Below are 23977 nucleotides of genomic sequence, written 5' to 3'. Positions count from 1 at the left end.
ATAAGCAACAGAAATTAAATAGAAGGAGGACTGTCAATGCCATTTATTTCCAGAGGACTTAGAAAATTTGTTTTCATTTTTATACTGAAAAATTCTCCTAAACCTCTTTAGTAAGAAATTGTTGTGTTTTCTCTAGTAAACAGCAGAGTGAGCTACATATCTAGATGATGTAATTCAAGGTGATAGAAGTCCACACAACAACCCTGGCCCTTTGAAACTTCAGTTGCCTTTATCCATCTTTGTGCATCCACCCTGGTTTCTTCCAATCTGTTTTAACCTTGACTTACTGGGTCTCTGGATTCCTATCCAGGGTGGAGAACCCACCTGTGGCAGAGATGCTTATTTATCTAACACCACGGACAGCTCCTCCTCCTTTTTCAAATTAAAACAACAACAACAACAACAATAAAATTCATCCTGCTTCTCCCTCTTCTAAAAAGCTCCTGAAAAGTAAAGTTAGGTCTTCAACCAAGCCAAGGTGTAAACTCAAATTTCAAGAGTTCTTTCTCGTTAGTGAACTATTCTATACAAGAATTCTATTAAAAGAATTCTACAAGAATTCTATAAAAAGCTGTGGCTGCTGTAGACCATTTAGCTCAGGTAATCATCTTTCCAGGTACCTCTCTGAAGACTCTGTCTTGAAAGTTGGTACTTCTCTACTCGCCAGAGCAATGCATGACATAATCTCCCTCACTCTAAACCATATTACTATTATTTTTTAATGAAGAGATGTTATTAGACCTTGTCCCCTTTGTAAAAAGCAATGTGATGTGAATCTGAAAGTCTGGGTCCATGCCCTAGTTTTACTGCTGAAAGACTGTGTTTCTCTGACTTTCCTGAACTTTAGCTTTAGACAACTTTCATCATAAGAAGAGAGTAGCCATTATAAACTGGCCACACAGGATATTACATCCCTGATACCTATAAAAATATGAATAATATAAAACAAAGCCACAGATAAGGACCAGCCAACTAATTTTATTTTCTTGACCTCTCCTCTCCTTTTCCTTTTCTCTCTTTTCAGCACAAGCCTGCCATTTAAAATTTCATATTTAAAATTGTCCTTTCATTTCTTTTCTCCACAGGGAATACTAGTGGTCTATAAACTAGTCAATTGTTCCTTCCCTGTAACAGAACAGAACTGTAGCATTTTTTTGGTTGTTTTATCTCTTCAATCCAGTGACCTTAATTCTTCTGCCAAAATTGTCTGTTCTGAATATCTGCTTTTCCACCTGTCTTTAGCTCTTCTTAGCACATTATACACTTTTAAAAACTTTTCTGCAAGATAAGCAGAAAATAGAGCAGGGAACTCTCAGACCCAGGTCTCCATGGCCCCACATCCCAATTTCTGAGAGCACACGAGATGCTACTTTCCTCTTAAAGGGTGTCTGGCCCATCTGTTGCTCTCTAATTATTTCATGAACTTACCTGAACTGAAGTCAAGTTGTTGGAATGATTGGTAGCTTTTCTATCATGATACTGATTTTATTCTCATTTCTATTCCTTCCCTGTCCCATCTCTTTCTTGATTCTTTCTTGAAAGGGAGCATGACGAAGGTGAAAGGACACAGAGACTGAAGCCAGAACAGCAGTATTTGAATCCTATCTCCACTGCTCACCTGATAAGTGACCTTGAACAAGCTATTTACCCTTCCCGAGCTATTTCCTCACCTATATAAGGATGATATTGACAGCTAACTTAAACAAAGTAACAAGAGTAAAGACATCTTTATAAATGAGGTGAACCATAAGTGACAGTTGGCTTTGTACCAAGTGTGATTCTGAGTGTTCTCTTGTCAAGCGGACTGTTAGTGAAAAATATGCTGTCCAGTAAAGAGATACCATCTACATTATGGAGGCTATATGGTTGTAATGCCTCCAAACGCTCTCTTTATAAGCAGCGTCTCACAGATAAAGGATGAATCAACAGTACACAGCAATACAGTAAGACTAGAGAGTAAATCTAGAAAAGTATTTGATACTGTGTTACATAGTTTTCATTAATTATGTCCTTAAAAAGGAAAAAATATTTCAAAAGAAAATAATTTGAAATTCACAGTAAACAACGTCAATGATTTACTCATAGTTTAAAAAGCTATTTATCCTCAGAATGTTTTCTTTTTTTGTTAGCACTTATAAAAATAAATTACCACAAAAGATATTTTAAATATTTAACTACTCAACTATTCTAAGTTAATCAGTTAATCAGTGTATAATCAGACTACAATGCTATTAGTAATTAAATTTCTCCTTTTTTTGGAGACTAATCAACACTAATAGAATTAAATGGCCATTTACATTGTGTTCCATTTATCAATAATATACTTTTGTGCATTTTTTTTACAATCAGTATTTTGAGATTTCTGAACATGAGGTATTTATTATACACAACTCCCAAGAACATATACAACACATTTCTATGGAATGGGGCTTTTTGAAAATTTGTTCCTATTCAGTAAACCAGTTTTCACCACTTAGTGCTACTTGATTACAGCTTGATAATCTCCTACATCTCATACACACTTTACAAATAATTAGAATAACAGTATGTAAATGTCACATGCAATTGTGGCTGAGGGCAAAAGCAGTAACATATTTGCCACAAGTAAGAGGATATGTGTACGTGTGATCTGAGAAGGAATAATGCAGATGGCAAATAAATAGATGGAGAAAGGAAGCATCTCCAATGAAGGGAGACACAGTGTTGAATTTGGATGTCTGTATATACCTAATTCCAGCTAGGTCAAAGTTATACATCCTTACAAAGATGCTTAATATTAATTTAAAGTAGCTTAATGAGAGAAGAATGAATTCATTCCTTCATAGTGGTATTTAACACACAACCAACACACCCACAACCCTACAGCAATATTATTCAGCCCTCACAATATAATATTGTGGTAAGTTACAAAAGCGTTACAACCTGCAGTTGAATAAATATAGTAGTAAGAAGATATTTCATCAACATTCTCGAATGATAAAAACTTCAACAATAGAGCAGGGAAATTTACCCATTATATCATGCATACTGCGTTTCCTCCAAGACAAGTATTTTGGAAATACACAACTCAATATTTTTTAGGTATAAGGAAAAATGTTAGGAAATATTCTGTTCTCCTATTTTTAGTTTAGTTATGGACACTTAGGGAAGTATTTAATAATCTTTACCTGAGAGTGCTTAGAAAACTTTACTTAAAAAATTAAGAAAGTTCAATTAAAAATGAGGCTGTTCAAGAAAAAGTTTAAAGGATGATATAGATAGATTGATATATGATGGATAGATATTCTCAACTGGAAAAAAAAATAGAGGAAATTGGTTCCAAGAATTCCATCAGCTCCCTTGTGAATGAAATGAGCCTTTTCAGTCATTGAATGAATAGATGCAATGATCTGCTTAGAGAAAAATGACACAGTATATCCACCACCGCCTACTAGGAGTCTCGCACAAAAATCTAGTGGGATTCCTTCAGCTCTGTTGCAGTAGTCTCACTAAATAAAGACCAATATAGTCCTTTCTCTGAAATATACACAGCTTTAAAGATAGTAAGAATATCTCTACATCCCCAAAGTTGTCCTCAGCTCTCACTTTGTCTCAGCTAATATACACACTTTCAGAATCATTTTTTATGCTAATGTTTTCCTATAAGCATCTTAAACCAGTTTTAAAATATGTGAATTATTCAACCTGATATTTGAATTTTTCTTATTATAAAAATAACACAGAATTTAGAAATTAGGGAATGGTACAAAGAATAAACTAAAAATCATCCATAATCTTAGCATATACTATTAACAATTGATGGGTTTAAAATTATCTTTTTTTTTTTTTTTTTTTTTTTTTTAGATTCCACATATGAGCGATCTCATATGGTATTTTTCTTTCTCTTCTGGCTTACTTCACTTAGAATGACATTCTCCAGGCATTGTAAAATGACTACGACTCAATAAAAATTTTTTTTAAATTATATTTTCTACCACCTTGGAAGGCAACCATAATATAATGCAAAAAGCTTGATTTAGACTTCAATTTTTTCTTAGTTCTTAATACAATAGGATATTTTAATAAGTTAACAAATAATGAATCTAATCTACATGTATAAGCAGAAATATATCAAAAAATATTTGTTGGCAGGGGAAAGCAAGTTCAAAAAATCTATTCACTTAGAATGACAATCTCCAGGTCCATCTATGTTGCTGCAAATGGCATTATTTTATTATTTTTTATGTCTGAGTAGTATTCCATTGTATAAATATACCACAACTTTTTTTTTTTTATCAGTTTTATTTATTTATTTTTCTAATTATCAGCTTTGATGTCATTTTCTATCTTTCTTTCTTTCTTTCTTTCTTTCTTTTTTTTTTGGAAGGGATAGACTGGGAGTTCAAAATTTGTAGATACTGACAGGCATATGTAGAATAGATAAGCAAGATTATACTGCATAGCACAGGGAAATATATACAAGATCTTGTGATAGCTCACAGCGAAAAAAAATGTGACAATGAATATATGTATACCACACCTTCTTTAACTGACTATACTTCAATAAAAACATATATAAATATGTACATATTCAGTATAATACCATTTCTGTAGAATTTTCAAATAGGATATTACTCAGTATCTCTACATGTTATCTGTGGGTACCTAATAGGTTTAAACAAAACGACAACCACATAGGAAAGATACTTCAAGATAATGAGGACCACTGAGGAGGAGGAGGTAAGAATGGAGGATTGGGGCTAGAACTGTATTAGAAATATTTCACTTCTTTAAAAAGTGATATATGCAAGTGGTGGAAATACTCATTATCTTGATAGTGGTAAAGGTTTCACTGGTGTCTATGTATGCCAAAACTTAACAAATGATACGTCTTAAATATGTACAGTTATATGTAATATATGTCAATTATAACTCAATAAAGCTGTTGAAAAACAAAAGTAAAAAGTGATATAAAGAAAGCATGGCAAAAGATAATATAGCAGATCTGAACTGTGGTACATGGTTGCCTGTGATATATTTTCAGTACTTCTTGGTATACTTTAAATATTTTATAATAAATAGAAAAAATGGTATTTTGTCTAGAAAGCAGGAATAAATATAAAATAAAACATTCTTCATCATTTTTTTAGTCTAAAACACATACCACTTTACAAAATGTTGAATTTGTACATGACGGCAAACGAAAAAGTTTCTAAAATGAAAAGCAAGAGACAACTTCAGGGGAGCCTGAAGAAATGCAGTGTTTGTGGTTCTCTGTCAATGTTCTTAGGAAGCCTTCTGAGGACCTGTCTTACTCTTACTCTTGCCCCTTTTTACCAAGGAAGGGAGGCATGTTTTATGCTTCCACATTAAATATTTAACTTGGAAATTTCCCTTGAGAGTCAATAAAACTTGTCATCCAAACTCAGTGGCACATTGTCTTTGTTTAGCTGTCTTATCTCAGCCCACCTCAATATCCTTTCCTTGATATCTTTTCCCCATCTGATCTTCTATGTGAATCCCCACTAGAGAAATCCCCCTGCAGGTTCCTATCTCCCATCCACAAAATTGGATATTAGGAGTAACTACCACTAGGATTGATGTATGATTAAATAAATGAAGACATGTGAAGCTCTGAAAGCAGTGCCCAGGACATAGTAACTACACAATAAATGCTATTCGTATAGTACTGTTTTCTTTAAAATAGCATTATGTATAAAATACACACATATATATAAAATATTATTATTTTGTTTAATTAAGTATTGAAGGTATCACACTCCCCTTCCTCACTCTGAAGAAACATTCAGAAGTTGTTCATGGTCTTCAAGTCCCACCTTCTGATTTTTTCATCCAAAATTCTATTAAAGCTCCACCACTACTTTAATGATTTTTACCACTTTTTTGAGAAAAATTACCGTATCAAGTCTATATTATCTTCATTCTGAGAAGCTGTGCATTTTTCTGGTTTTTCTCCTCTAACTTTTCTGAGACTTCTGTAGGCATTCTCAGGCCACCACAGGCCTTAAAATCACTGTATACCCTACTCTAAAAATCTACCTGCTTCTAGTATCTGAACTACTCATGTTGATCCTTGGGATGTAGGCATAAGAGAGAAGCAAAATAAGGTGGTATAACATGTTTTCCCAATTAGAATGTGAATTCCTTAAAAGAAAACACTGTCGTGCATTTTATGGAAACTCGGTAAATGATGGCTGAAAATCCCCGTGGAGAAATAATTGTTTGAAAAGTTAGGATGATTTCATTCAAACTAGTTTAGGTTACATATTGAATCACTACTTAGCTCATCATTTCCAATCCTGTTTCATTCTTCATTTCAAGATCAAGCTTCTGAATTTTTCTCCAAGGCTGCCTAGTGGTCTGGAGAAACCAGCCAATCTCACTGGCCTGGGTGAAGCCAGGTTGCTTAGTCATTCCCAAGACAATATGTGAATGGTAAGCTGAGAGCTTATAGTCCAACAGAACGGGTTTCTGTGATTTCTTGCTCTTACAAATGTAGTTGACTTTTGCCTGAAAATGAAAGCACACACAGAATCTGCAGTAGGGGCTAGACCTGGCAAAAGCAGGAAGCAGTAGCTGTGTGTCTCACATCCCTTTCTCCACCTTTACTCGTGCCCCTCATGACTTTGTAATGCCCCAGATGTCTCTGGGCACCCACAGTACCTTCTCCATGCTATAACTTTCAGGTCTGTCTTTTGTTTCCTATAGGATGAATATAAATGTGCATTATTACTATTACTATTATTATTATCCCTACTTCACAGATGAGGAAACTGATAAGTTAGATAAATTAAGTAATTTGTCCAGGGACTGACCATTAGTACATCATAGATCCAGGGTTCAAAGCCAGGACTGTTTCATTCCAGAGCTCACTGAGCAACTGCCTCTTCTTGCAGTTCCCTGTGAGTTTCCCTAGGGGAATGGTGGGTCCTGTAAATGCTCATCATTTTTAATCTTCTGCTTTCTCATTTCAAGATCAAAGCTCTGATTTTTTTCTCTAAGACTGCCTAGTGGTCTGGAGTGAAATCAGCCAGTCTTACTGATCTGGGTGGAACCAAGCTGCTTACACTCCCAAGGAAATATGTGAAAGGGAAGCTGGGAGATGGAATGTACTTGAACACGTTTGGGTTCAGTCTTCACCTCTACAAACTGTTTCAACTGTTCAAGTCCCAGAACCTTCACTGCAGGCAGAGAGACATGTAGATACCCGAAATATTAAAAACGAAAACCAAGTCAAACTATTTCCTCTACACAGCAATTCTAAATTCAGTCTTAGAAAATTATCTTGTTTCAACATTGTTCTAAAAAATTCGGTTATGACATTTAGTGGAAATTATTTTTTTAAAGCAATATGACAAATTATTTGGGCTTAGATATTTCACTGCTATGCATATAGCGGAAACCCTGAGTTCCTGACAGCTAGCAGAGAAGGAGAGGAAGACAAAGTCGTCATCTCCTCATACCTCGGAGGGCTGTAAGGCGAGCTGCTGGGATTAGGGTCACAAGCCTGGAAAGGCTGTGGATTCTCTATTGCCTCCTGGCTGTTTACATGCAATTAAACTGCTGTGCTTCCAAAAAGGGGTCCATTTTGCTAGAGGAGATATTGAGAAGAGTGTACTTTTTATCTTAACTATACTTTAAAAATACAAATGCTGAACCTAAGACTAAATATTTAACAGTGACACTGAGGATGCTTACCTGACTGATCAGTTTCCTCATCTATAAAGTAGGGATAATAATGATGCACATTTATATTCATCCCACAGGAAACAAAAGACAGACCTGAAAGTTATAGCATTGAGGAGATTCTGTGGGTGCCTTGAGACTAAGGCAATACTTAGTGATCTAGGTCCATGATTCTCAAAACCACAATGAAAGCCACACACACACACACACACACACACACACACACAAACTCAAATGCACAATAAAATCATCTGGGAGCTTTATAAAAATATCAGTGCCTGGAACCCACATCCACACTATCTCCGATCTAGATAGTATAGGAAAAGTAAATTAAAACCTGAGCTTACTTACAGTAACTTTACTCCCAATCTCATCAGTTAAAAATCATAGCTTAAAAGACTCCTGGTTTTTACTTGATTAATGTAGAATTAGCCACACTCAGAATTTCTTGATCTGGAAGAGTAATGTCTGCAGAGTATTCCGGTATTTCCAGCCATTCTGGCAACACAAGCATTGCCCTGTGGCCTTTCTGACTAGCATCTTCTTAGCTACTAGGGTTTTATCCGTTAATCATGCCAGACCTAGAGGAAAGATGGGTGTGCTAGGAGAACAAAGGCATGGCTTCTCTATAAGCTCTGAGAGTGAAAGAATTTTTGTGTTGGCGGAAGTAAAAAGAAGAACAGTTTATACTTACACACTCTGGACAAGCCACAAGTCTGAAACAATAAGATGCTCTTTTCCCAATTATTAGGAAACCAAAAAAAAAAAAAAAAACACCAAATGTTTACCTTGTACCATGCAGTGGCATATATCTAAAATCTCAAATAATCATCAAAAGAGCTATCTGAGGTACATATTTTTAATCCCCACTTTATGAATGAAAAAAAGGAAAATCAGAGAATTTAGCACTTCTTCAAGGTTCCATACTTAGAGATTGGTAGAGTCAGAAAGCAAAAAGAGTACTGTTGATTTAGCTGTTTCTTCTTTTGCTACAACTTTGTGTTTTCTCCACCCTCCAAAAAAAAAAAAAAAAAAAAAAAGTTTTTCCCCTTAATTGTACCCTTGGAAGCCCAGGCTCACATCTAGGATTGATTTTATACTTGGTATTTTCTGGATCCATCCACTCATTACAAAAGTCAGAAAGCAGTTACCATCTGTGATGCCGTGGATGTATGAAGCTCAGACATTTCAAGAAACCCTACCATGGGGAGGAAGTGTTGTTGACTGAGCCCCAGCTGCCACCTAACTGCGTCCACCACTGGCTTTGCACCAAGGCCAGGCTTGCCCCTATCTGTGTCCAGCCAATGACTGAGGGTGATAGGATAGTAGTGCCTGAAGTGGGGACTCTTCCGATGGGAAGTGTTTGCTCAGGGACTACATGTCAGTGGGACCAAAACCTCCTCAGACCTGTGCTGCGGTCTGGAGCTCCTCCTGCCTGATCTTCCCTTTCTTCTTCCCTTCCACAGAACTTCACCAAGACGCCTACTCCTGCTCCTGCAGCCTTTATCCCATTGAGGCACTACTCCTAACAAATCCCTTGGCGTTTAATCCCATTATAGAAGCTGCTTCTCAAAGGACCTGAACAAACACTTCTCTCAATATCGGTCTCCACCCCCACCCCTCTCTCACTTGCTCTTTCTTCCCCACTCCCATTTTCATCTCCCTTTCCCACTCCTCTCCTTCCCCATCTCCCTCTCCCTCTCTTCATGATTGAGCTCTAAATCTTTCTGTTCAGCTGTGTTCATCTTTATGTCTCTGTGTCAGTCACTCCAGTTCAGGCTTTGCACTCTTGTAACTGACCCATCTGGTCCTCTGCCACTGACCGTGTCCTTCCAGTCTGGCCAGTCACTTTTCTCAGATGAAAAACTGATTCTATTGCAATAATTTGTAAGCCCCTTTGATGAATTCTCATCTTCTGCAGGATGAGATTAAAGTCTTTGCATGACATCCTAGTCTTCTTTTCACCTGGCCCTGCCTCCCTCACCACCAGTATCTTGGTATCTAAGCTTCAATCAGACTGAATTGCTGTTTCCTGCTGTTTCATGCCTCTGGATGTGGAATGGGGTTTCCCTCTACTTAAAAGCTGCACATGTCATAGAACATCAGAAGGTTTTTCATTAGTGAGTATAAGTGATTTTGTCATAACCTGCTTCTGTGAGGTTATTTTTGTAAAGTTTATATAGTAAGGCTAAAAAATTATTTTTCTGACTTACGTGAACTGATTCAATGATCTTTTAAGAAATTCATCCCATGGACACAATCAAAGATGTACAAGGATATTTGTACACAAAGCCCACTCATCATAGTGTTAATTACAATAGCAAAATTGTGGAAATATCTAAAGGTTCAATAAAAGGAGATAGAACCTTTAAGTAAGTAACTGACCAACCACAAAGTAGACATATATGTGTCCAGCAAACATGAAACTTAAAAAGAATAGTGTCTTGAACAACTGCATTATATTAAATGAAAATATAAATTTTAAATACTCTATGTCTTAGAAGGTTCAATTTTAAAATAGCTAGGTATCCATGCCCATGTTATATATATGTAACACCTGAAAGGATTTACATCTTCCTAGGGAAGCAAAAAGGATGGGTGTCTCTGCTTTATTTTTTAAAATATTTTTCTGTATTTTCCAATTTTTCTCCCATAAACTTATTCTAATTATAATCAGAAAAAAATATAGCCAAGCTAAATGTTATTTTCAAAGTTTCTTCATGAAACTTTCTGCTAGTGATCACAGCAACTTGTTAGTAATAGCATTCCCCATAAATCTTTTAGCAAAATTTATTTTTATAGAAAGAAGAATTTTTCTCCTCAACAGAAAAATGTGGAAATATCCAAAAACATTCTCAGACTAAAGAATAGACTATGTTAGCACCTAAAGGATTAGAGGTGTGGAGGAGAGGAAGAGACACATTTTAGGTTTTACAGCACTAGTAAAATTCAAAAAATATACACAGACTGAAAAATACATGTTTAATAGTCCCTGAAGAGCAACAAAAAAATTGCTTTATAAATTAAAAACAAGTCTTCGGGTTTAAGGTTACACAACCATGTTTGACATTCGATAATACGTTATAAGTAATTATTCACAGGTAATCATATTTAATTTTTAACTGCATATTTATTGAGAAAATTACTATTATTTCATATGACCAAATCAATACTTTTTCTCCTTTGGGGAAAAACTAACAGTAACAAAAAAACACATTGCTAACTGATCACAAAACTTATTTAAAAAGTTATTCTTATTTTCTTTTTGTTGTGGCTTGTTTTCTTCCTTACTCTGCAAACCAAAGCAGTTGTTTGGATTTTGCTTTCCTTTCTTTCCACATGATTGACAAAAGCATGGTTTTTCCATTTTCAAAGTAATAAAACAGGATCAATAAAGTAAATCTTCTCACAGCACAATAATCTCTCTAAGGCTCAAAAAGATTTTTACTCCAATTTAATTCCAACAATTAGCCCAAGTGCATTTTGCAGAATCTCAGAAATAAATGTATGGTTAAAAAGAAGTGGAAATTATCTAGACCAGTGGCTCCTAATCTCTGTGGGGCTTCCTCATTGAGTCTTTTGGTTTCCTGGCACTGTTTTCTGACCTGAGTTTCCTCTCTAACTCCCTAATACAAAACGGTACAGGAATGCAATTGAATACACTCGATTTTGAGTCCCCTACCCCCCCACCCCTTATTAAGGCAAAATAAGCTAACATTCCCTGAACATAACCCAAAATCAACCTGGAGAAGCTTGCTATAATCACATGCAGAGGTGCTGGCTCCCTGCCTATGAAACTAGGAAGAACTGACTTTGAAAGAGCCCCTTAGAAAGAAATCTAAGTCAAGTCAGATTTTTAAATCCTTTGAGAAGAGAAGCAAAATACATGTTATCACAAGGCCCCCCACTTCTGAACCTTCCCAAGCTATGGAAATTTATCACTGTTTTGACAGTGCTGATTAAATCAGCAAAATTTTCCTCTTTCCCCCACTCCACAAAGCACTGTCAACACTAGGTATGGAGAAAGCTCAATTCTATTGCTCCTTCACCTGCAAATTCCACTAGTGAGCTTGGGAACTTCAGCTGGAGTCCTAAAGGTCGCAGGCAACTTTTGTATCTATGCTGTTGGACATAGATAATTTCACACTTGCTTGCAGTTTGCTAACTCCAAAATAGGAGAAGACGGCTGAAGGAGTGAACAGAAAAATTTTACATGCTCTGAAGTTCTGGGATTTCAGAGAAATACTGAAGGGCCTTTCACACTTTTCTTTGTAAAATAATGAATTTCCTACTTCACTGAAAATAAACAAAGAAGTAAATATAATTAAATGTATGGTATTGGAAAACTGAGAGGATTCTAAGATATTATTTAAAAGTAATAAAATATTATTGCCAAAGCTATGCCAGTGAGGTATTTAATTTATATTAATCCTTTTAATAAAATAAAGACAAAAAACATGTGTAGATATATTTACAAAGTATATATACACATACCTATACACACAAAACATTTTACTAAGCCTGATCATAGTTTGCAAAGGGTAAACTTCAGATGTACAAAGCTCTCAATGTTATCCTCTTGGAATGATATGTCAGGATGGTTTCAGATACCTATTGTTATATAGCAAAGCACCCCAGAATACAGCAGCTCAAAATTATAGGAGTGCTATTTTCTGATGATTGTATGGATCAGACAAGGAGGGGAGTGGGGGGCCTGTTGGGAGGGTTCTGCAGTAGTACAAGTGAGACATGGTGTTGGCTGGGTGTAGAGTAGGGATTTACTATTACAGCCTACAGGACATGGTTAGATTTGAAGTCTGTTTTGAAGGCAGAGCAATGGGATAGGGTGAGGGATTGGATGTAGAGCATATGAAAAAGAGAGAAAGCAAGCATGTCTCCAAATTTTTCAGTCTGAGAGACAAAGCCTGTGATGGTGCAATTTACTGAGATGGGCACCATCTTTAACTTTACTTTTATTGAAAAGTATCTCCCTAAAATGTACTATATTTCATTCTTACTTTATTAACCATGGATATGGAGAAAATGTCAATCTGTGATGTTTACCTTAAGATCTTACAAGAGGCTCAGGACTATTATTTTAAATACAAATCACCAATGTGTATGGAATGTGATGCCTTATTGTGAGTTGTTCTGAGTCTGTACTGACAACATAGCGACATCAAGAGTGGCTTTAAAGAGAATTCCAAGATTAATATGCTCTTGCAAGCTTGTTTGGTGGTCATTATTTTTCCCCTTGAAATGGGGAACAGAGGAAAAAAATTAGTATGTGGTTCTGTTGAGCTATACTCTGTTGTTTTATTCAGTGACACTTAGCTTATCACTGACCAACAAATGTATAAAATAAATCCTGATATACGACTAGAATAAAACATAAAACAAAGGGGACTCTAATCTAGCAGTCACTAGGGCAATGCTCTTCTGAAAATTAACATTGCTGCTTTAGAATCAGTAATTTCAACTACCTTGGTTTTAGTTTTGTGAGATTTGCATTCCTTCATCAAGAGCTAAATATGACAAGATGCTATTAAAATAGCAGAAAACAAAAATCATTAGCAGGAGGGAAAAAAAATAGGAAGTAGCCACCAAAAGCACCTGATTGCCTTGGTCTCATTTCATAAGGCTGCAGCATATTACCTGCCATCCTTGAGAAAGAATTGAGGGAGGAAAGTTGATGAGAGCTCCTATGGGGCTCTCATGGAGGTAATAACACCTTATCCTTTTCTTCCAATATACCTCAGATGCTGAAAAATACCCTTGGTGGAGACTCAGCACTGTCATTTTCACAGTGGGAACAACATTGCTTGCTTTCTCGGATATCTGTGGTGGTGGTTCCCCTGCGGAGATGCTGGCTACTTCACGGGTACTGAAGCCCTGTACTCTCTCATTGCAGAAAGTTCTCTCATTATAATTTTACCGCCTGCTTCTGATATTTATTCTGAGACTGGCTCAGTGTGGAGCCTGACATAATATTTAAACAGCTCAGCCAAACTGCCCCCACGTGCTTTGCTGACCCCACGCGTTACTCCTGTCCTTGAAACAAAATCTGTTTTCTTGACTCAGCCCTCAGTGAAATACAGAAATACATTTTATGCAAGGTCAGACATGTATATATTCATTGATAGCATTAATCCAAGTAAAATAGAGAATCAACCGATTCATTTAAGAAGCAAGGGAGAATTTAAATTCAGATTTCTAAACACGTTTATCCTGAGACCTACCAATGAACAAAACATAGATTGGTACAATTTCTATTTTGCTAAAACAGCTTTAAGATCCATAACTCACAATATTATAAAATTACTTATACAGCAAGTAATTTTGCTTTGTGTAGAGGGCTGTGATAGACATTACATGGGTAGATACATGCAGTCTAGTGAGAGAGTGTATTAATTTTCTATTGCTGCTGTAGCAAATTACCATAAATTTAGTGGCTTAAAACAACTCTAATTTATTATCTTACAATTCTGGAAACCACAACACAGGTCTCACTGGGCTAAAATCAAAGTGTCAGTGGGAGGACTGTGCTTCTGTCTAGATGCTCTAGAAGAGAACCTGTTCTCTTGCCTTCTCCACCTTCCAGAGCCTGCCCTCACTTCTGGGCTCTTAGTTGCCTTCCTTCTTCTTCTAAGTCGTCAATATTGCATCTCTCTCTCTAACCTGTCTTCTTTATTTACGTATCCCTTTGACCTCCGCTGGACAAGGTTTTCCACTTTAAAGACTCATGTGATACAGTTGAACTCACCTGAATAATCCGAGGCACTCTCCCCATTCCAAGATCCTTAACTATAATCACATCTACAAACTCCCTTTTGACATATAAGGTAATTTATTCTAAGGTTCCCATAATTAGCATTTGGACATTTCTAGAGGGTCACTATTCTGCTTTCCATAGAGACACATATTAGAGTGAGACTAGAGGTTATTCTTCATGTGAAATAGTATTAAATCCTCAGGTTTCTTTGAAATTATTAACATCTAATGGGAATGAAAAAGAAAATGCATAAAAATGTTCTCACCTAAACTTGTTTAGAATTTCTAAATTTGACATTCATAGTTTGCCACTTAGTATTAGATCTGAGAAGATAAAAAGTGGAATGTTTGTTTTATTCAAATTTATTTCAATATAACCCAAGAAATCAATTTGCTCAAGCACCTAACTTTCCCATGAACCCATCCATCATGGTTTGAATTGTGTCTTCAAAATATTTACATATTGAAGTCCTAACCCCTAGTATCTTAGAATGTGACTTTGGAAATAGGGTCATTGCAGATGCAGAATTAACTAAACTAAAATCAGGTCATACTGGAGTAGGGTGAGTCCCTCATTCAATATGCCTGGTGTCTTTATGAAAAGGAGATATGTGGACACACACACACACACACACAGGACGAATACCACGTGACGTGAAGGCAGAGATCAGAGATGCATCTACAAGTCAAGGAATGCCAGAGATGGCCAGCTGCCAGAAGCTAGGAGAGAGGCACGGAACAGACTCTCCACGGTCTTCAGAAAGAACTAAACCTGCTGAACTTTGATCTCAAACTTTCAGCCTCCAGATCTGTAAAATGATAAATTTCTGTTGCTCAAGCCACCCAGTTTGTGGTACTTTGTTATGGCAGCCCTAGAAAATTAATATACTTCCTACTCAGAGAAACCACATGCCTAGCCATCCCTGTTGGACTGCACTAGGATTGAGAAAATCCTCTCTCCTAGAAAAGGATATGAGCAAATGGATCCTAGATACAGTAATTTATTGTGTGCTTGTGTATGTGTGTGCACTGATGCATGTGTGTATGTATATTCATGTTTATATGTATATATACAATACATGTGTGTATATACATGTATGTATGTATATACACAAGCAAATATTTTAAACATTCCAAACATTAACTTTTCAGATATTTAAACCTGCATTTGATTAGAATTTAAACAATACATGTAACACATCAAGGGACTTGCTTTAGCAAGACTTTAGTCAAGAAACCCCAAAACTGTGAGTTGGCATCTTGACACTGTCTGAAATGTAATCAAGTTAGGGATATGTAGATATATATACATTCATTTGAGACAGTACCAATTAATGCTTCTATCAAAGATAATATGATGTGAAACCTTCTTCTCCTTATCCATGGCAAAAGTGAAAAATTAATTCCAATTTCTTGCCAAGAAAACCAATTTGTTTTTCAAGAAATTTGGAGTTAATGCATTTCACATACCTTTACTTAAAAAGTAGAGTCATCTGAATTAAATATATATAAAGAATTAAATGTTTTATATATTATATATATGCAAATAGATTGTTTCATAAGGTTTTACACAGGAAAAATAAAATGGAGGGAGGAATAATAAGTTGAGGACCCAGTTAGCAATGCTCAGATTTCTGACCCAAAGAAATGGTAACATAATTTTTAAAAGACTGCCTTCTCAGTAATTTGTTACATAGCAATAGAAAATTAACCCAAGCAGTAAGCCTTTTGAGCAGGATGCCCATGTGCATTTTTTTCTCACCTTTTATCTGTGGTATGTAGCCTAGTACTTGACACACAGTAAATATTAGTGGAAAGGGAGCATGAGAGGGCTTCTATGCTCATTTGTGGCCTTGTGTGTTTGAAGATCGAGCTGGAGCTACACCTGGAAGGTGTGGGGAAAATGTAGATGGATGAGAGGGAAAGGGGGAACCTTCTCAAGCTGATGGGTGAGGAGCAATGAATGAGTCATGCCCTGGCCCAAGAGAAGGATATGATTGGTTGGTAGTGAGAAACAGCCACCTTGAAGAATCCAAAAATGGTCACTGAGAGGGCCTGGTGGGGCTTAACTTGCCTGTTATTTGGGAGAAAAGAGATTTCGGTGGCCAAGAAGTCAGGGCTCAGCTCTATGCAGGCAGCCCCTGTGGGTGGGATACTGAAGAAGGCTCCTGCAGAAACCAATCGCCCATCAGTGGGGGATACAGCACTGACAGACATGTTTCTATTGCCGTCTGTTCACACGGCAGCCAGTCATCCTTGTAGACCATAAGCAGGAGAATGTCATACTCCTTAGAGCATATCACCTTTCTCGTTCAGAATCCTATCTTGGCTCCACATTTCATTAAAGTGAAAGTCGAGAGCATAAATCACCTGTGAGGTTCTGTCATGTCTGCCCCCTCCCCACCTGCCACAGTCTTCTCGCTTTGGTCCTGGCACACAGGTTTCCTTTCTGTTTCTCAAGCATGCCAGGCACAGACCACCTTTGGGAATGCTAAATGTCTGGGATGCTCTTGCCCCTGAAACACCACTTGCCTAACTTTCCAACCTTTATAGAATATTAGCCCTGTATCATCTGCTTGAAGAGGCTTATGAGGACCACTTTCTTTAATACTGCAAACTGCCCAATGCTCTGCAGTCCCTATCACTTATACCCCTTTTAAATGTTAAAGCTGTGGATGTATTTATTGTCTGAATATTCCACTAGAAGTTAAGCTCTGTGAGGGAAGGGTTTTTTTGTTTTTGTTTTTTGCTTTGTTCTCAGATAAAAAAACGGCCTAGAAAATACCCTGATATGGAATGAATGCTCAATAAACACTTGTAGAATTGGACTGAACTGAATTTCAGGGTGAATTTAAGAAAGATCACTGCATTTGAGAGGATGGAGCCACCGAGAAGGCTCTGGACCATTGAGTGCAGAACTAATTTGTCCTAGTTGAACTTCCTCCCACTTTCCATTGCCCTCTTTTCAATTCACTGGAACCTAACATCAGAAGTTCCCTACGGAGAAACTAGACAGCTGAGTTTATGGAGTTAGCAGCTAATAGTATACAAATCTTAAGTCAATTACTATGCTTATATAAAGGATTTCACTCCTCCCTAGAAGAAAATTTTATGGAGTATGTTATAGCTCTGGACACTTTTCAGAACATTCTTCATTTATTTCTGTAATTAAAACTATATTTCACAAAAGCTTAAATGGACAAAGTCTAACCACCAAAAGAACAGGTCATGGTACTGTGTGTAAAATTGAGGCACTAGACATTCCTGTTCTCTGAAGCAAACTACATGGATTTTATTGTGGTCATTTTTCTTCCTCTTGTAGGCTTTCATACTTCAAGATATGTGTATGATCTAGAAGGCAGGAAGTCTGACAACTGGATCTGGTGTAAAATAGTAACTTGAGATTTCGATTTCCATTAAAGATGATCAAAGTTTCAAAAACTTTCATTCTAATTAGTCTTAACTTTGATGGAACTAAAAAAAAAGTAAATGTAATAATTTACAATTATTTTATGGGCTAAAATTCATACAAAGATTTTTCTCAACCTTGGTTGCTTATAATTGTGAGTAATATATGAGATTATATGTATAGATTTTTCAGAATATTCATTTTGTGCACTTCTGCTTTTTGGTAGGATGGAGTAACTCACAGTAGAACAATGTTGCAGGAAAAAAAACCTGGAAAAAGCCAGGTAAAGTACAAAGCCAGGTAAAGTACAAAAACTGTTTCAGTAGAGGCATCAGAGAGCTCATAAATCAATGGTGAATAGAGAGGCTAGGATTCTGGAGGAGAATCACAGATAAGTAAGCTGCTTTTTCTCTGGTTTCAGTTTCTGACTCTGGACCCAGGCAAGAGGCTAAGAACTCAGGTTTGTCATGGGTGAGGGATCAGAGAAACCACAATCACGTTGCGCTTAATGATAAAATTGGAGGTTTGATAGACCTGACAGAAATAATTCCCATTTCAAGACATGTGTTGAATTCTAAAGGTTTATATGTTGCAATTCTAAAAAGCTAAGCCACGATCCAAGAAAAGCAAAACACATTTTTCTGCTATTTTATGGGCTAAGGAGATTAAGATTACATTTCAGGATCTGTCAGGGGTGAGGTAACTTCACTGGGCATAGCATAGTGTCCACGAAACACCCTAGAGGAACAGACATAAACCAGAGGCAGACTAGTCTTATCAAAGTGGCAATTTAATCTTGACTCACCTCAGATCTGGAATGAGGTAAAGTGGTCAGCTCCATACTATCTTCCTACTAGAAAAAGAAGCAAATCTCTTGGAAGGAACATACCATTATCTGGAGCCACCACAATACATTAAACAAAATATTTGGATTTCAGTAAAAATGTGCTAGGCATGCAAAAAGATAGGATCTTATAACTAAAAATCCAAAAGAGAAAAACAGAAAGCAGAAACAGACTCCCTAGATGACCATGATATTAAAAATGCAGACATAAGCCTTAAAATAAACACAAATAATTTGCTCATGAAAATAGAAGAAGGAATGGAGAACATAGGTAAAAGTGATGAGTTCACTAGGAATTGGAATCTGTTAATCATGTAGAAATTCATGATTAACTAAATCCAAAACTAAAAAATATGAAATATCCCAAATTGGAACCTCAATATATGAGTCTAACACAGATTAGACACAGTAGAATACAGAGTCAATAAACTGGAAGATATGTCAATAGAAAATTTGAAGATGAAAAGTAATGAAAATACAAAAATATTAAGATGCATGTGAACATGGCAAAAAGTCCTAATAGTTATGTAACTAGAAGGGGAGAAGAGAAAGATGAGACATATTTGAAGATGTAATGGCCAAGAATTACCAAAAATTGACTCAAGAAGCTCTGAAAATCCCAGACAGGATAAATAAAAACAAGTCTCACCTAGTCAAATTACAATAAAACTACTTTTTTATTGAAATATAGTTGATTTACAATGTTACGTTAGTTTCAGATATTTAGGAAAGTGATTCAGTTTGAGAGATATATATATACACACACACATATATATAATATATATATATGCACACAAAATATATATACATACATATGTATTCAGTTTTTTATATATGTCATGTATATTTAGTATATGTGTGTGTGTATATATATACATATATATATATACACAATATTTTTCAGATTATTTTCCATTACAGGTTATTGTAATATACTGAATATAGTTCTTTATGTCATAGAGTAGACCTCTGTTGTTTATCTATTTTATATATTGTAGTGTATTTCTATTAATCTCAAGAAAAAAAGTATATTTTAATGTCAACCAAGAAAAGAAAATTACCTTCAAAGGAGCAACAATTAATTTGACATGATAATTTTCACTAGAAAATGTAAAAACAAGAAAATAATAAAATTATGTTTGTAAAGTGTTAAAAGAAAATAACTGCCAATCTGGAGTTCTATATTCAATGAAACTATCTTAATAAAAATTGAGACACCAAAAGCACGAACAACAAAAGAAAAGATAAATAAATTGGATTTTACCAAAAGTAGTTTTCTGTATCAAAAAACACTATCAAGAGAGTAAAAACGCAACCCATAAAATGAGAGAAAATATTTGCAAATCATATATCTGATAAAGGATTAAGATACAGAATATGGTAAAGAGCTCCTATAAGTCAACACGCAAAAAAAAGCAACCTTATTAAAAAGTGAGCAAAGCACTTGAATAGACATTTATCAAAAGAGGTATATGAATAGCTAATAAGAACATGAAGAGACATTCAACTTAACATTAGGGAAATGCAAACTAAAATCACTGTGAGGTACCACTTCACATCCATTAAGTTTCTGTTTTTAAGAAACAGAAAGTAACTAATACTGATGAGAATGTGGAGATATTCAAACCCTTTGAACTGCTGATGGGAATGCAAAGTGGTTCAGGTGTTGTGGAAAATAGTATGACATTTGCTCAAAAAAAAATTCAACATGGAATTGCCCTATGAGCCAATGATTTTACTTCAGATTATATACACAAAAGAGTTGAAAGAAGGCCTTAAACAGATATTTCAGATATTTGTACACCAATGTTCATACAGCATTATTTGTAATAGCCACAAGTTGGAAACAACCCAAATATTAATCAATGTATAAATAGATAAGCAAAATGTGACATTTACAGTGGAATATTATTTTGCCTTAAAATAAAGTGAAATTGTGATGCATGCTACAAGACGGATGAACTCTAAAATAAAATGAGCCAGACATAAAATGACAAATATTATATGATTTCACTTATATGTCAGATCTGTAGAGACAGAAAGTAGAATAGTGGTTACCAGGGGCTGGGGGATGGTGGAACAGATAGTTATTGTTTCATAAGTACAGAGCTTCAGTTTGGATGATGAAGGGTATGCTATATAGACAGTGACTCTTAGTAAAGCAGAAATGTTGCTTCAAGTTATATTCATATTTAATAAATTAACATCCATAATCTAATTAAAATTATTTGCAAGTTATCTACTGTAAACATCATTCTTAATACTATATATTGGAAGGTTTTCCCCTTAGTTCAGAAACAGAGCAAAGTTGTTTGCTATCACCACTTGTATGCAACCTTGTACTGGAGGTCCTAGCCAGATGATAAAGTGATGACATTTTTAATATATATAATAATGAAAAAAACTATCACTATTAACAAAAGATATAATTGTGATCATAAAAAATCCAAAAGAACCTGTAGCAAATGATTAGTATTAAAAAGGAAATAAGTGAGTTATTGAATATGGTTAATATTTTTAAATGGGTTTTTATATCCCAGAAAAAAAGACAAAAACTTAAATTCTTAAAGAGATATTATTCAGAATAACATCAATTGGCATCAAACATCAAGAAATAAATCTATGAAAGACATATAAGTCTTCTATCCTGAAAGCTATGAAACATTGGTAAAGAAATTTTAAAAGACTTGAATAAGTAAAATTCAATACAAGCATATCTCAGTGATATTGTGGAATTGGTTCCAGACCAATGCAATAAGGCAAATATCCCAATAAAGCAAGTCACACAAACATTTAAAAGATATGTTTACACTGTACTGTAGTCTATTAAGTATGTAATAGCATTGTGTCTTAGAAAACAATGCACATAATTTAATTTTAAAATTTTATTGCTAAAAAAAGCTAACCATCATCTGAACCTTCAGCAGGTCATAATCTTTTTGCTGGTGGAGAGCCTTGCCTTGATGTTGATGACTACTGACTAATTAGGGTGGTGGTTATTGAAAATTAGGATGGCTGTGTCAATTTCTTAAATTAAGACAACAATGAAGTTAGCCACATCAAATGAACGATTTCTCGGCAGCAAGCAATGCTCTTTTACAGCATTTTACCCACAGTAGAGCTTCTTTCAAAATCGTGAGCAATCTTCTCAGACCCTGCCACTGTTTTGTCAATTAAATTTATATAATACTCTAAAGCCTTTGTTGTCATTTCAACAACCTTCACAGCCTCTTCACCAGAACAAGATTCATCTCAAGAAACCACCTTCTTTGTTCATTCTTAAGAAGCAACTCCTCATCGGTTAAGGTGACAGAAATTCAGTCACATCTTCCAGCTCTGCTTCTACTTCTAGTTCTCTTTCTATTTTCACCACATCTGCTTCCAAAACTGAATTCTTGAACCCCTCTACATCATCCATGAGGACTGGAGTCAACTTCTCCCAAACTCCTGTTTATGTTGATATTTTGACCTCTTCTCATTAATCACAATATTCTTAATGATATCTAGAATGATAAATCCCTTCTGGAAGGTTTTCAACTTACTTTGCCTAGGTTAATCATTGGAAAGACTTATTCACTGGCAGCTATACACTTACAAAATGTGTTTCTTAAATAATAAGACTTGAAATTACAAATTGCTCCTTGATCCCTGGGCTTCACAATGGATGTTGTGTTAGTAGGCATGAAAATATTAATTTCAGTGTACATCCCCATCAGAGTGACCGGGTTCATTGTCAGTGAGCAGTAACATTTCGAAAGGAATCTTTTTTTCTGAGCAGTAGGTCTCAACAGTGGGCTTAAAATAGTCAGTAAATCAAGTAGTAAACTGATGTGCTGTCATCCAGGCTTTGTTGTATCATTTACAAAGCACAGACAGAGGAGATTTAGCACAATTTGTAAGGGCTCTAGGATTTTTCTGGAATGGTAAATCAGCACTGGCTTCAACATAAAGTCACCAGCTGTGTTAGTCCCTAATAAGAGAGTCAGCCTGTCCTTGGAAGCTTTGAAACCAAGCATTGACTTCTCCTTTCTGGCTTTGAAAGCCCTAGATGACATCTACTCCTGACAGAAGGCTGTATCATCTACACTGCAAATCTCTTGTTTCGTGTAGCCACCTTCATGATTATCTTCTGGATAACTTGCTGCAGCATCTGCATCAGCACTTACTGCTTCATCTTGCACTTTTATGTTATAGAGATGACTTCTTTCCTTCAACCGTATGAGCCATCTTCTGCCAGCTTCAAACTCTTCTGCTAGATTTTCACCTCTCTTAGCCTTTATAGAGCTGAAGAGTTAGAGCCTTGCTCTGGGTTAGGCTTTGATTTAAGGGCATGTTGTGGCTCATTTAATCTATCCACTAAGATTTTTTCTGTATCAGCAATAAGGCTGTTTTGCTTCCTTATCATTTGTGTGTTCACTGGATTAGCACTTTTAATTTCCTTCAAAAACTTTTTCCTTGCATTCAAAACTTGTCTAACTGTTCAGCATAAAAATTTTTAGCCTATTTCAGCTTTCAACGGGCCTTCCTTAATAAGCTTCATTATTTCTAGCTTTGGATTTACAATGAGAAACATGTGCCTTTCCTTTCTCTTGAGCACTTAGAGGCTATTATAGGGTTATTAATTGGCCTAATTTCAATACTATGTCTCAGGAAATAGGGGTCCCCAAGGAGATGGAGAGAAACAAGGGAGTGACCAGTTGGTGGGGCAGTCAGAACACACACACCATTTATTGACCAAATTCACCATCTGATGTGGGCAGGGTTCATGGCACCCCAAAACAATTACAATAGTAGCATCCAAAATCACTGATCACAGATAGACATAACACATATAATACTAATGAAAAAATTGTAAGAATTACCAAAATGTGATGTAGAGACCAGAAGTGAGCAAATGCTGTTGAAAAATGACACCAATGACTTGCTCAATGAAGGGTTGTCACAAAACTTCAATTTGTAAAACAAAAACAAAAACAAAACCAAAAACAAAAACAAAACCCTCTACAACTGCAAAGCACAATGAAGTGCAATAAAATGAGGTATGCTTGTATTGTAAAGACATCAATAACCACCAAACTGATGTATTAATTCAATGTAATGGCAATCAAATCTAACAGTTTATTTTTGAAATTTGACATGATATTAAAATATATATGACAATACAAAAAGCCAAAAATAGCCAAGACAATGGTTATAGATTAATGTGTAAGTTCCAATTCTTTACTCTCTGTAGTGGTATTATATACCTACACTCTTCTGCTGACTTC

This window comes from Camelus ferus, chromosome 5 (assembly GCF_009834535.1).
Source record: "Camelus ferus isolate YT-003-E chromosome 5, BCGSAC_Cfer_1.0, whole genome shotgun sequence".
NCBI classification, from domain to species: Eukaryota; Metazoa; Chordata; class Mammalia; order Artiodactyla; family Camelidae; genus Camelus; species Camelus ferus.
This window is presented reverse-complemented; position numbering follows the sequence as displayed.